Source organism: Rissa tridactyla, chromosome 7 (genome assembly GCF_028500815.1).
Source record: "Rissa tridactyla isolate bRisTri1 chromosome 7, bRisTri1.patW.cur.20221130, whole genome shotgun sequence".
NCBI classification, from domain to species: domain Eukaryota; kingdom Metazoa; phylum Chordata; class Aves; order Charadriiformes; family Laridae; genus Rissa; species Rissa tridactyla.
Window position 1 is genome coordinate 33,007,240 of NC_071472.1, and position 15,256 is coordinate 33,022,495.

Genomic DNA, 15,256 nt, shown 5'->3' on the forward strand with positions numbered 1-15,256 from the left:
TGCTAAACTTTAAACATTATCCAAGTTACATTTTTCCTCTATATAGGTGTATGCTGATAAGTGAGAAAATACTACAAAAAAGTTAAGTCATCTGCTTTACCTACCCCACAAGGCTTTTTACATTGAGATCAAACAACATCTGAGGTTCATAAGACAATTATTCACTGTGATGGAAAGAGATGGTTGTTATCAAAACAGCAAAGTATGTTACCTATCTTTCATTAAACTACTTCAGTGCTTGCATACTTTTTCCTAGCATCAGCAGGAATTAACTACAGGCTAATTCCACAAATATACAAGGCCAAAGTTACCTCTAAGGCACAGAAAAGATTATTTTAGTCTAAATTAAAACCACCTGAATTTTAATGCAGAACAATGAAAAAAGTCATGTGCACATCCATTCATCCAGAGTTCGATATTTTTGAAATTTCAAGTCAAAGACAGTATTGCCTGATTCAAAGAAATGTTTTATTATGGAAGTTAACTTCACTGAGCTCGTAATGCAAGTAAGCAAGCAAATGAACAAAATCACTCAGCATTGGACAGCTCATAATGTTGGCATCATTGTTCACATCTATAACAAGAGACAGTCATGCTTCTCAGTCTTTAAGCGATGGGTGGCTGTTTGTACAGCATTCATAGCAATAGCTTGTACTGGGAACATCAAAAGCATTAGTTTAGGCAAAAACCTTGGCAGAAGGACAGAATTCAGCTTTACATCCTAATCCTGTGCAATTAATCATGACATTACAAAGGGCAAATACCTCAGTGTCTCACTGCCAGGTCTTGTCATTTTAGAGGTATTTTACATTGTGACATTTTCCTCACCCTTGTGAGAGTGCTTCCTTATCGGTCAGTAAAACTTCCCTTTTCCCTTCTGAGCAAGAACGCAAGTAGAATCTTTTAGACATGTGGCAGATTTAGGGAATTATCAAAGAGCCCACCCACAAACTCCTTTTCCCCGATACTTTCAGCTCCAGGAACAACGTTTACTAGAAAGGTAATTCATTTCCCTGAAAGAAAACAGGGAGTGGATAAATGCTGTCACCAGGGAGCATTTCATATACTTCATAAACCATCAATTCAAGTTAGTGCATGCAGACTCACAGAATGTAAATGCAATGCTAAGGAAAAACATATGCTTTCCATACCGAAACGATCAAAACTTTCCAAAACTGTCTTTCAAGATTCTCTTTCTTCTTCAGCCTGAGCCAATGCAGTCTAATTACAGGGAGTCATCTGGGAGAATCATACAAAAATGTCTGCCTCGACTCGTGCTGCATTGTTCCTTGCAGCGTTTTGAAGCATTTTCCTTTTCAATGGGCTACGCTCATCACAGCCTTCTTTTATTTTTCCAGGAAAGGTTCCCCTAACCCCAACTAGTTTGTCTGAAACATTGTTTGTAATAAACTCCTTTATTACAAACTAGACAAACTGGTGGCCCGGTTGGTAGAAGTCAAAAGAGAGTCTGAGTATTGCATAGGTTGAAATTTTGCATCTCAAAACCTAGGACTGCACCCAACACTTCCATCCACTGTTTCTCTGCAACATCCTTTTCGTAAGCATCTCAAATGGATAACGCTAAAATTAGTGTCCAGAACAAACTGTATCTGTCTTGTAGAGGAAAAAAAGAGGAGATTTATTTTTTTTAAAGGAATAGAGATAAGACAGTAAGTTGGCTTCTGAAGAGAGACATCAAACAGATTTACTAACTGGAAGTTCAACTGTAACTAAAACAGTGACACATGGACCTCCACATAGGGATGTTTACTTACTCAGGTAACCAAGAGCACAGCCTCACAGTCATCAAGATAACCCCTTCCAGATCTTCTAACAGTGACGTTAACCAATAATAACATTCTTAACAATTTGATCTGTTACCTTACGCTATCCCAAATAAACCTTTTTTCAATTTGGGGCCTGCCTCTTTCAGTCAAATCTCTAAAAGCAGTAACAAATTCCAGGCAACAGGCAGGCTGAAGATTATGAATTTAAGAATTCCCTGTATTACTTCAGAATCTTTGTTAATTCCTCCAACCTTTCACAGGTATGTTTAAGTGTATATACACACAAGTAGAGACTTCATTCTAGGGCAGGAACTAAACTGCTCAAGAGGATTTTCTGTTCATTAAAGAAAAAACCACAAAAAGTGATCTACTTCCATTGCATAGCCTACTTGTTTATGTAGTGAGAAGTAAATTCTCTAATGATTACAAAAATTCTGTGTAATATTCTAGATAGGGGAATACAAACTGTGTAACTTAAATACGAAGGCATCCTTTTTTTCATTTGCATACACATCAAATATTTTGAGGAACAGTTGTCCATACAAGAACATCCTCCAGCACTCTGAGCTTCCTACCAGAAAAAGTAATGGGCCGGTGCTGATCTTACTTATACACAAAGGACTATTATGAATTCTGACCTTATGGAAGATGTAGTTTTAGTAAGTAGTAGGGAGTTTTGTTAACAGTTACATATATACACAACATATATTGAAGGGGAAATACTGAGAGACTGTCAGTGTTCCCAGTGCATTCAAATTCTCCTGGGTTGAGAGGATTAAAAAAGCTTTCCCTTCCTAAATAGGACTGAAGAAAGTACACAGGGTAAACTCCCTGTAGTACTTTAAAATCTCCCTTAGCTAGAAAAGGTGGGAAAGTTTAAGCCTCAGGAGACAGCAGCTAGTAGAACTGCATTTAGATAGCTTTGACTTGCAAAGTACAGTTTGGACAAGAATGACACCGCCTCCTTAAAGTAAGGTATATGCCACTTAAGAAAAAGAAAAGGGAATCTCAAATGCCAACACACAGGTGAAAAGATCCAAGGCCCTTTTCTTTTTTTGTTTTCATGGGCAGGGCTAGTCAACTAGCTCATGCTTGTGTATCTCCACCTGTAAACAGGAGTAAGCACTGTCATTGACTCCTGTGATTGTCATCATGCCTCACATGGATCCTAAACCCCCATTTCCAACAATCATGTGAACTGGGGACAGTCTTCGTGCCACTGCAAGATATACACTCCAAGTCTTCAAAGTCACAGAGAAAAGCTTAAAAAAACCCCAAACCTTTAATGAGCATACAAGCTCAGAAAGCCAGAATAGAACAAACCAAAAGCAGAATCATTGAAAAAGCAGACAGATCTCAGTGTTTACTTTGGTTTACAAATAAATTTTACAAATAAGTTTTACAAATATTAAACCACAACCGTCATTTTTGACTGCTTGTGGTCAGCAATGTTGGATCAGAACGATAATGACAAAATACTAAGGGGGGGATGTAATACTAGGATGCCAACAAGTATGCAGATGATAATCTGATGTAACAAGATTCACTTGGGGACAGTGGGCTGCCCAAGCACTGGTTCAACTGCAAAGACGAGGCTCCACAAGGGGAACTGCTGCTGAATGAAGGCACTGTCCTGCAATCCAGTATTGCAGGGCTGATCACATACAGAGGTGGGATATAAATGATTTCTCACACTTCCACAAAGCTCACGACTGCCAGACCAGGCTGATATACAAGCAAAGAACCCAATGACTTCTGAGCAGTCTGTACTCCTTTGGGAGCCCAGTCTAGGACGTATTTTTTTTTAAAAATTAAAAACAGCAAAGAAGTAACAGAGAGAACACGTAGCCAAGGGGGGGAAGCGGGGGAGTAAACCTTTCTTTGCCCACAATCAAATTTGTTAATGGTGTGGAGCACTCAGGAACACTGTGCTGACTGCTGCCACATATGGATCCTGGGGAGAAGCAGCACATGCTGCAGCAGTACATTTACTCATGAGGGTGAGCATGGTGAGTTTTTATTACCACTGACTATCTTCTCTTTTCTCCAAGAGGCACAGCTGTTAACCAGAGAGCTACATGAAACAGAGAAGTAGAATTTTCCTTTTCTAGTGTTTTGTCAACAATCAATGAGAAGTCTGGGTCAGAGCTTGTAAATAAGATGAAACTTCAAGGTAAGCTAACAAATACAGGAGAGAGCTTGCAAGAGAATGACAGCTGTGTTTCTTCTATTTCAGCAAGTAGTACAGTACACAATTTGATTGCTGAACCAAAATACTCTATGTGTAATTCAAGCTCTGCCTCTTTTCATCAATGTCCTGCACATGCCTTTTTTTCCCCACTCCCTCATCTTGACTGCCAGGAAGGTCTGACTCTGGCCCTCTGCCTATCCCAGAGGACTGTTAAATAGGAAAGAGAATTATAACATAGAAAAATAAGCCACTGATAAACTTAAGTCTTAAATCAATATTAGAACAGGAAGCTTTAGTCTGGTATATAGGTCAGGGAAGTATTTGAAGCACAAACACTGTGCAATTTGATTCATGGAGGGGGCTGGCTCAGAGAGCCCTGCTGCTCTGAGGAAAGCAGCACACAGCTGCTCAGGGCAGCCAGGCTGTCCCCCACGTAGCACCGTAGAGGCTATTTTACTGCTGCAAGACCATACCAGGGTAGAACAGGTCTGTTTTCATGCAAAGCTGGTCTTTGGACTTCATGCAGTGAAGAGAGGAAAGCCATTGCTCCTGCTCCGTGACAAAGCAACATGCACAGTATGACTCAAGCACACATTCTGAGTAGCTCTCAAGAAAACTTAACAAACCGGGAAACTGAAGCTCAGATTTATAAAGGGAATCTCAACCTGGAATTAAGTCTGCAATGTGACAGGCACTCTAGTCATAATATGGGGAGGAGGGGGGGAAGAGAAACAACCCACCAAACCAAAAACAAACTAACAAGAAACAGAACCCAAAAACCCACGAGCAACCAACAAACCAAAATTCCTAGAAATCCACAAACCTTAAAAAGCAAGAGTAAAACTATACAATCTGCAGTACTTCTATGGAATATTTAGTAGGACTGGGGCTAGTAGACACAACAGCACCTTATATTGTTGAGTGCCCAGGCTCCTCAGTGAATCGCAGCCTATTCTGAAGCACGCCGAAATCAAAGGGAGTCATTTATAAGACTGAATAGGTTTTGAGTCGTGTCTTATGCGAGCTGACTTCGGCCGTGCAACTGCCTAACACCATTCACGAAGTCATTGAAAAACCCTCCGTACTCAGGCCTTTGGAAAAATAGAGCCATCAGGCCTCAAACAAGCAAAACGCATGCTTTAAAAGAACATGCTAATGAAGCACAAATACTGGAGGTAAACTGTGACCTGACAGAAACTGCATCAGACTGAGCCTGGAGAACTGTGTTCTCTTGTCAGCTCAGCAAGTGCACTTGGATATTCAAGACCTCCTCCACCCACCCCCCATTTCCATCTGTAAACGAACATACTAAATAAAATGCTCTGTAAGCTGCATGCAGAACAGGTTTTTCATTTCTCTGTAATTTAGAAAGACTGGGTACAATGGTTGGCTTATAGGGCACACATACACTAACATTTCTGTATGTATACAACACCTTTTTTAGGAGTGATATATACCTTAGGTTTCTGTACCTTATCCTTATTACAAATACCCTGAGGGGTTAGTGCATAATACGCACTGTTAAACCACTGGTGTGAGCTGGTTAAATAGCCACATACACAGGAAAATATAAAGCAGCGTAGCAAGCATAAAGGACAGTTCTTTAGGAATTTCACTACATCTGAGAACTAAGCATAAGGAAGGTGAGCAAAATGGAAGCAATACTTTAAACACCAGGATTATTTTGCCAGCATGTCATATATTTACACGGGCCTTCTGACCTCTCTGAAGTGTTTATGCCTTATGCCACATGGGAACTTCCTTCAGTGCCTCGTATTTAAAAAAAACTTCCTAAGGATGCCTACATACAGCTCTACAGTGCATGGTTTAAGAATTTTGGCAGATCCATCCCAGCATAACATTAATCATGCAGTAGCTTGCACACTGTCTGAAGAAATTCCATGCAGCACAGCCCACTCTTGCCTGGGAAGACAAAACAAAATGAGAAGAATTACAAATCCGTATCTCTCCTCAGTACTCTCTTCCCAGGGACAACACTGTATTCCTAAAGTGCCTTCCACATTTACTTGGTGCTACTCCTGTCTGCACTGGTGAAAATCACCATTAAGAATACTAGGATGGAATAAGGCATTAAGAATAATGGGATGGAAATTATAAAAAGCTATTTAAACAAGCGATAATATCCACGCTATATTTAAATCCCCTGAACACACACAGTGTTTCCTATTTATGATCTTTGATCTGTGTTCAGAACCAGACATTCAAATATCCACTGAAAATATAATCTTTCTGGACAATTGCCAGGGGGAAGAGAAAAGCAGAAGAGGAGAAAGTGTGGAAAACACAGAAGCTAAAATCCAAACCCAGAGCTGTTTCACAAACTAAGGAACATAAATCAATCTAAATTAAGCTGCAACAGCAGACTGTAGGACTAACGCCCAAGTGTTTGACGCATACCAGAGAAATGAGAATGAGAATGAGAATGAGAAAAGGCCTGTGAATAAAATATGACTCAATAAAATAATTCGTACTGAAATGACAGGATTTTAATTATGTGCAACTTCAGCCCTGTGAATATGAAGCAGGAAGCACCTCAGGCATTTAGGGCCCTGATGACAGAAGTTACAGACTTATTCAGTGATTTACTTTATGTTGGATGCAGCATTTGGGGAAGGAAAAAAACACCACCACCAAGAAAAAAGCCCCCCCAAAATGAAAACAAAAAAACAATAACCCAAACAAAAGCCACAGAGACCACATTTCTAGATGTGGTCCTCATTAATAATCATGACTACCAGTTTAAGAACACCTGAAGTGACAGCGTCAAGCTATTTCCCTCAGATGCCTGTATGCTCCAAATTGCTGTGGAGTCAGTAAAGGCACACTGCAGTAGCGCTGTCAAGACTTCACAAAGAAATGCAACAAAAACGTGGGCAAGGAAAACGGAAATATGGGAAAGTGTGTATATGGATTTCAAACCAGTCTTGTTCAGGACAAACTTAGGAACATGGAGAGCTGACACACTTGGGATGTATATCTGGATAAAAGCTCCAAAATAGTTCCCAAATCATTCAGGAAGAAAGTAAGAATGGTAAAACAATTACATATGGTCTGTTCACAAAGAAAACAGGAAACATAGCCCACTAGGGAGAAATATAGAAGACTACTAAAACAGGCAGCCTGTTGTGAATGCAAACAAGAAATTAAAAGATATGAGAACGCGATTCAAAACTCCCCCACAACAGCTCTTACAAACCACACAGTCCAGCAAACCAGCTAAGAAGCAAGAAAGCGACACTATATAGCTAATTGTTTCCTTTTAAAATCCTCTTTGCTTTGTTGCTCATTCTACGTCCAAATGGTACAGAGAGGGTTCTTTAAGCTGGTGTCTAGTGAAAGTTCAAGAAGAATTTTAGCAATAAGGAAAGATCATGTAAATGTAAGTTATAGGGGCATTGTCTTAGTAAAGCAGCACAGAATCTAAAGCAAACAATCAGGTCTTTTGTGCTCAAACAATTGGCTGGATTAGTGCTTGAATGGACACAGAAATTTTACATATCAAAAAAACCGTATTGAGAGTTAGGATATCGATTTACATAAGAAGAATAGAGACCTGTGCAAGAGGGGGCATGCACTGTGACGTGGTACTCAGGTCGACTTTCAGAATCACTTGCATCCAGACAGGCCTTGACTTCAAGTGACACAGCTATGCCTGTCCCAGCAGAGACATGCAGACAAACAGCAAGGCAAGAGCTCATGAAAATCTGAGAACAGGAAACTAATGCTGGCCTTCCTCTGGTGGGGTTTTTTTGGTTTTTTTTTTTTGTTTTTTTTTTTTTAAAAGCAGCAGCTTTGGACATAATCTTTGAGACACGGATTTATTTATTTATTTAGGGCACGGGATGAAAGAAATCAACACTTAACGCACCATAAAGAAAGCAAAAGGAACAAGAAAGAAGTTCTGAAAATAGTAGAAAGACTAGGAACATATGAAGTGAAAAGAGACTATGGTGGTAATGTGTCGTTGGACAAAAAACACCCAATGAAACAAGTAAAGAAATCCTTACTGGTCACACACAGGGTCAGAAACAATGCTAGGGAGAAATCTCAAGTATTCTTTGCTACTATGCTTAACAGGAGAAATGAGATCCTGCAAACCAAGCTTGAGAATACATAAATACAACTATGAAATTAGAGGAAATTATTCCAACACTAGATAAATACAGCAGGCTCATCTGCAGTGGTGTGCTCAGCTCTGGTTAGGCTGTAAGAGACACTGAGATGTTTGAGAAAAGACAATCAAATGATTCTGAGACTCTAATGAAATTAATGCATCTGTGAACGAGTATCACCAGCTAGTCTCCTGAATTAGCTGCTGTACAAATGCTAGATCTTCAAGAAGGTTAGGGAAGAGGGTCATGTGAAAGTAAGTGGAAAAGCAAAAAGGCCATGACTGCAGCCTGAATAGATCAGTCTCATGAGAAGGCACTGCCCGCTGCCAAAGAGAAGTAACCTGGGGTCTTGCAAATGAAGGCTTCAGCAGATGCATCTTCACATTTTAAAGTTTTCTGAAGACTTCCCTCACAACTGAGGCATGTCACTGTAAATCCTCTAGAACTAGTTTCTTCCTGATAACAGAGATTATCCTACTTTTATCATACAATCAAGACAAATTCTATCGCCTGTTTAGGTTGCTGATATGCTAGCGGAAAGGAGAATTTCTTGTAGGATTCTGAGGTGGTGTCCTGACAAAAGCAAGTACAACACTGAAATTTCTAAGAAAAATTAACACTCACATACCTTTTAGCAGAGATGAGCAGCTAGAGAACAACACCCAGTCAGAACACTGACCCTCTCACAATGTTTATTTTGCTCAGTTTTTCTAAATTTACTTCCATTTCAGGGCTGCTACAGCTTCTGCTCTGAAGAGTCAGAATACATACAGCTTCCTCTTTATATGAATTTTGCATTAGCATCCACATTTGATCCCCTTCCTCTCTCTACTTCTGCTATTATAATTTCACAGATTTTGCCAGAAGGAGCCATTAGACCACTTAAGCAGATCTCCAGTATAACACAGGCACTAACTTTCACCCAGCTACCCCTGACAAAACCCATATACTTCAGTGAAATGAATGCAGGAGATTAAGTTGTACGCTGCAGGAGACTTTACAGCACAAGCTGTTCCCAGGGACATTGTACTGGCAGAAAACTGGGCAAAATACATGCAGATGATTCCATCAGAAAACAACAGCCTCCACTGCAGAGAAAGATAGTGAACCGTACCAACCTAGCATTCAAAAAAACCCCAACAAAACAAAACCAAAACTCCTTTCCAATCCAGAATCCAAGAGTAGAATATGAAACATCTGAGAATGACTGATCAGATAAAGATTCCACTTTTCCCTTAGATGACTACACTGTCTCTCAGCAACAGAATGCTTTCTTCAGCCCTGACTAACTGCTGGTGTTTAGGAGAGAATAAAAAACAAAATACAAACAAACAAACCCCACCACAGAATAATGATAATGGAAAAAGCCCTTCCTGACTCACAGTAGAAATCACACTACCTAAGATTTTACTGTAATTTCTGTTTTAATGCAGCTGAATGCTGATATAAATTAAGACTCAAAATATGATCTGTCAATTTGCTTCCAGAACTTTTAAGTAGACACACAATCTACTAGTTTATAATCTAAGACACAATGAGTCTACCATCTTTACAAGTATTTGTACAAATATTTTACTGTCCTCTTAGTCAGAGGGCTGGAACCTTATGGCAAGAGTGAAATCACACAGTTAAATTCTCTCACCAACAGGTTGCACCACGCTTTCACAGGCAGAGACGGAACTGAAACAGCAGGAATGATGCCTCCTGAAATCACTTCTCAGTAGAAGTCCATACAGAATTCTGTGTATTAATAATGGAAACCCTAACCTATACCAACAAGCAGTGCACACTGCACCCAGAGGATCAGTGATTATTATTCTACATTATGAAGAATACCTCTTATTTCAGAGAAAAAAAGGGGATTTAATGACACTAATGACAAAAACATAGGGAAGAAGCTAGCAGCTCTGAAGGTTCTGCTATAGGGGCCTGAGCCTGACTGAGGTAGACCTAAGCGACAGTCACCCTACTGGTAATTAAAAATCACAAAGTACCTCACTGAGATCATTACTGATTTTAATAATATACGTACTTTGAACATAGAGAAAAATGAGAGATTTCAGGCAGCTGCCAATCCAAGGTAGATCTCTTAATGAGTTAATTTCTGCCCCAAACAAGCCAGCAGTGATTAGATAGTCACCTGTTTAGTGGTCAAGGCCTTGCACAACATGAGTTACAGACCACACAATTTCATTTTCATTAGCTTCTCTTCATTTTATATTGCAGTCTCTCAACCTTGTTCCCTCTGGAAGTATATATAAAAATCCCCCAAGCCGTTATTTATATTTTCAGTAATCAGTTTACAGAACAATACAGACATCACAAAAGAATAACATCACAAGTAGTGACCTCGTTTGGCTGTACTGCAGATAAAAAGCTTGAAGGTCTTTAAACAGCGTACCACCTCCAGCAAGCACAGAAACTGATGTTCTGACAGACCCGTGGGCTTTAACAAGGCTACCCACATACTCAGACTGCACCACCAAAACTTTAGCCTGCAGACTTCCCAGCTGGTACTTAAGTTACAGATGCTGCACTTGCCAAGTGGCTCCAGAAAGTTCAGAAGGGAGGGATTATCAAGTCATTGCCCTCCCTCCCCTTTTTCATTCCTGATTTCTAGGGATGTGCCAGCTGCTAATTAGCGTAAGGCAAAGACAGCCTGTAGCTGGCTCTGATTTACCCCTGTTTTACCTGCGCAGCCTCTCCCGTGCCTCCCCAAGGCGGCTGTGAAATCTCTGCAAACTTAAGGTCAAACTTCAATTCTAATCTTGGAAACTCAGCTCCTTCCCTCGTACACCAATCAGAGTAGAAGTATAGCTTGTTATGGAAAAGGTTACTGTCAACTGCAAAATATAATTTAGGAAAACATTCAAGTCACCACTTGTTACCCTATATGTGCCTAATCTGCCATGTCCTTGAGCCAAAGGCTGCAGCCTTGGTGAAATGCCACCTCCTCTGCCAGATGCAACAGTAGCAAATTGGGGACAGAAGACTTCCAGTGCCAAAAAAAAGACAGATTTGTCCACATGGACAATCTTGCCCTAACAGCCTGACACTACTGTGATCTGACCTTGCTTACACATGCGCTTTGCTTTGCTTGTCCTGCTCTTTTCCCTCATAGATCCTGAGCATCACAGTACCAAGCTCGCTATCAGAAGTCTTGTTCTGTGACAGCAGAGGAGGGAAGAAATGGCACACAAGAGAAACTGCATCATGTCTAATTTTAGCTTGCTGCTATTTCTGACAGAATAACTTCAAAGGCAGCAAAAAAGTTCCACTCAGTCTGCTCCCATTAAAATCCATGACAGTTTCCCCATCAACTTCAATAGGAGAGCCTTGTATTCGGAAAAACATACATAATTGAATTCAGACAAAATACATATAAGAGACAGAGTTGCGATGAAGGAGATGATGTTTTCAATAGTGTTGTAGATACAGATAGTGACTTACTCAACCTCCATCCTATTTGGCAGGACTGTAGAAATCCGAAAGAATAGCACATCAGCAATGAAAAAAAAAAAAGGTAAAAGACAAAGAGGAAAACCCCTATGACTTATTGTCATCGGTACTCACTGTGAACTCCATTTGGCCCAACTGCCTTTCCCTTGGAAGAACAAAAGCACAGCTACATAGACAATACTTGCTTTTGTAACAACTAAGTACCTCTTTTGTGCCTACACAAGGCCCAACGCTTAGAGACCAATCACCACATCCATATGTGAGGGAGGGATGAAGCTGAAACACCTCCCACTACACACACCTGTATCCCATCTCATATAAACTGGGAGCCATCATGTGACTACGGCCTAGGAAGAATCTCAAGGACCCCCACCTGCAGCCAATGGGGCACATAGGGCAGATAACTAGTTTAACCACACCACACAACCAAAAAGAGAGGCACAAGACTTAATGAAGTTTTGAAGGGGTGTGATCAGTATTGTGACAAACAATACGACTTTTACTACTAAACAGCTTTCCAGACATAAGACCTGAAAATAATTAAGTAAATACAACCTGAAGTGAAGGTAAGGTCAAGCCTGAACATGCTTTGAAAACTCGAGAAAGCTGAATTGGCCCCCAAATTATTCAGACAATGCTGGGACAGGAGGGAAAGGAACCACAATCAACAGGATAAACATACTTTAAAACGTGAATATAAAACTAAGGTTTGCTACTGTCAGACATTAAGGTGCCTGTGTGAATGCACATTTACAACTCATCTTTCCCATAATTAAGAACGCTGTTAAATTGCCACTTTAAAACAGGTAGGCACTGCAGAGGGAACACAAGACACTATCATTGACTCAGGACGAAAGCCAGTAAGAATATCAAGACTTTTTAATACGACAATCTAAATGATTTAAATACCACTTAAATGAGAATCAATGCCTCTGCCATCTTATTCTTTATCCCTCTTACACTCTCATTAATACCAGTCGCTTCCCAGACACAATAGCTTTGTGACCAAGGCCACCTACTGGTGAGTGGGGTGTGCAAATTAATGAGGGGTTTGTTGGCCAGATTTAATTAGTGCTTGTCAAGATTTAAACACATGCATTGAAATTGTGACAAGCAGCTACTTAAAGTTGAGCAGTGTCAGTAATTAGTAAACGCGACCACAGTTTCAGATGAAAAAACAAACAAACAAACAAACAAATAAAGGCTTCCCAAACTCCACATGAACCTAAAGAAACATGACTTTGCCCAGAGAAGAATGTGGTACTTTGAATCTCTATGATCAGTTCATGCGTAGTCCAGACAACTTGTGACCTTACTGTTCTGTGGAACATGGATCGGAAATGTCAGCGTTGCTAATAGACATATGAATTTTACCCTAAAAATCACTACCAGACCTGGTAATACTGTTTTCAAGAATTACTGTTGTCTGAATGAAGAAGTTCACAGGCTAAAACTGCAAATATTTTAGATGAGTATGTATGGGGATTTACAGGTTGTACATTATCATTACAATTGTACTCGTCCTCCTGACTTAAAGCAACAGAAATGGAAGTCTGGCAAGGAGATGAAAGGGAAACAAAGCACACCCAGATCCTTACACACTAGGATTTCCAAGGTGATGTCCAAGACAAATCAGCAAGAGAATTGGGGTGCAATAGCATGCTGTGACACAGAGGTCCCCAGATTGTTCTAGTGTTCCCTGTTAACCATCATTATTCCTGGATCATGAAGATTTTTCTAATAAAACAGTTCCTTTATAACTCTCTCTTAAAATTCCGTAACACTTAAGTTAGTATTATGGTTTTTAGAGTAAGGCATTTGAAAGGCAGCACTGGAAATCCCAAAATTACAAGACAATATTCTCCTCAATCTTTGTCTTAGATCAATATGAAGCAAACTTAACCCTTTACTCATCCTTTTTGCCATGAGAATTTGGGACAACTTTTCTAGTATATAAAAATGTATTCACCAGGAGCTAGCTTGAAGACACTAAATACATTTCTTATCTTAGATAATAGGAGGTTTGGGTAGATTTTTTTGGTTGTCAACGTAGAAACCAGAGGTTCCTGTTCTGCCTGAACAAGGAACACATAAGAAAAATATTTCCACAAGATAAAATGTGGATGCCATAAGATGACACCCTTCACTGACATTCACTTCAGTCTGATTAAGCTATGACAATCAGATTTATGATGGAGAGTTTGAGGATGGCAGGTAAAAATGAGTCAAAGCTTCCTGTAAAGTTCAATGCCCTCTTCTTTAAGATGTACATTTATCCATTCCTTCCAAGTTGGGCTTGGGGTTGGTTTGGGTTTTTTTGGTGGGGTGGGTGGTGTTTTTTTCTGAAGCCAATATTAGACTGTAAATCCAATTTAATTACACCAGTTTTATTCACTGTGGAAATTAACCACTGTCACGTACATTATGCTCAGGAATTTATGTGCCTTTCCAACTTATTTATGGTGCAGTAAGGCCCTGCACAGTTTTGCATCCAATGAAGAGTTGTAGTATCCAGGATAATTTTAAAAATTAAGATCAGAGGGGAAAAATCCCAAACATCCAACAGCCATCCCTCACAACCTACAAGACAAACACAACTTCAAAAGAATAAAACAGCACATGTAAGTTTCCAATGACATCTCTTTTTTTCAGCAAAACGGTGTTATCAATTTGGAGCATGTTCATATCAAGTCACAATTTTATAGTGAACAAAACAAAAATATTTTTTTTCATTCTAAGTCATACAGAAAGGTCTACCCTGCCTGTTTCCAAAAATGGAACACTCACTAGTAAGTGGCAAGTCCTCATCAGTCATGACAGACTCCCGTTTTAATAAATCAAACAAAAAAGATACTAATAAAGTAACCCAAATTAAAAATTAAGTCATACTAGCATTTCTAGATAGATCTCCGCTACTTTGATGTGAAAACAGACACTCATGAACGCAAACATGGCTTCACTGGCTTTTGTCGTCTTTTACTCCATAATAATGCCTTCTTTTAGAAGTGCATTTGCACACTTCACTAGTGTTCTGCTTGCTTCTCCTCTTAATATGTTAAATATAGCTGACCACAGCTTCTTGCGGCACATCATTCAGTGGCCAAACTGGACCTGCTACCATTTAGCACCACTCCAGCAAAATGGCCCAAAGAATAATAAACATATTTCACTCTGTCTCAAACTTTTCCAGACTGACTGCATACAAAATAGCTGTATATAATTTTAAATACATGATTTTGTTTATCCCCTGAGAAGGCTCTCTGTCATCACTGAACTTTGTCCAGGGGACAAATCAAAAATTCTCCATTATAAGACCAGGCTGCTGCTGCTAAGGCAGAGCAAAAACACCACAATTATTTTGCCAGGACTTGACATAAAAACTTGTTGATAAGCTTTAATCATTATTCTCATTAAATCACTGCATCAAAAGAGCTAAATTACAAAAAATTGAATTTATACTTTTCAATCACAATTACTGTGAATCACAGCAATTATACTTATTTTGCACTTTCAAAACACTGCATGAAACTCTACAACATGCCTGGGTAGAAAGTTAGCTTTATCTTTAAAGTTAAGGTAGGGGATTTTAAAAAAAAAAAAAAAGTTACGATAATCTCCAGTTGAGAATCTGCATATAAAAATCTCAAGATACTTACACCAGGGATCTCAAGTTCCAGAAACAGAGA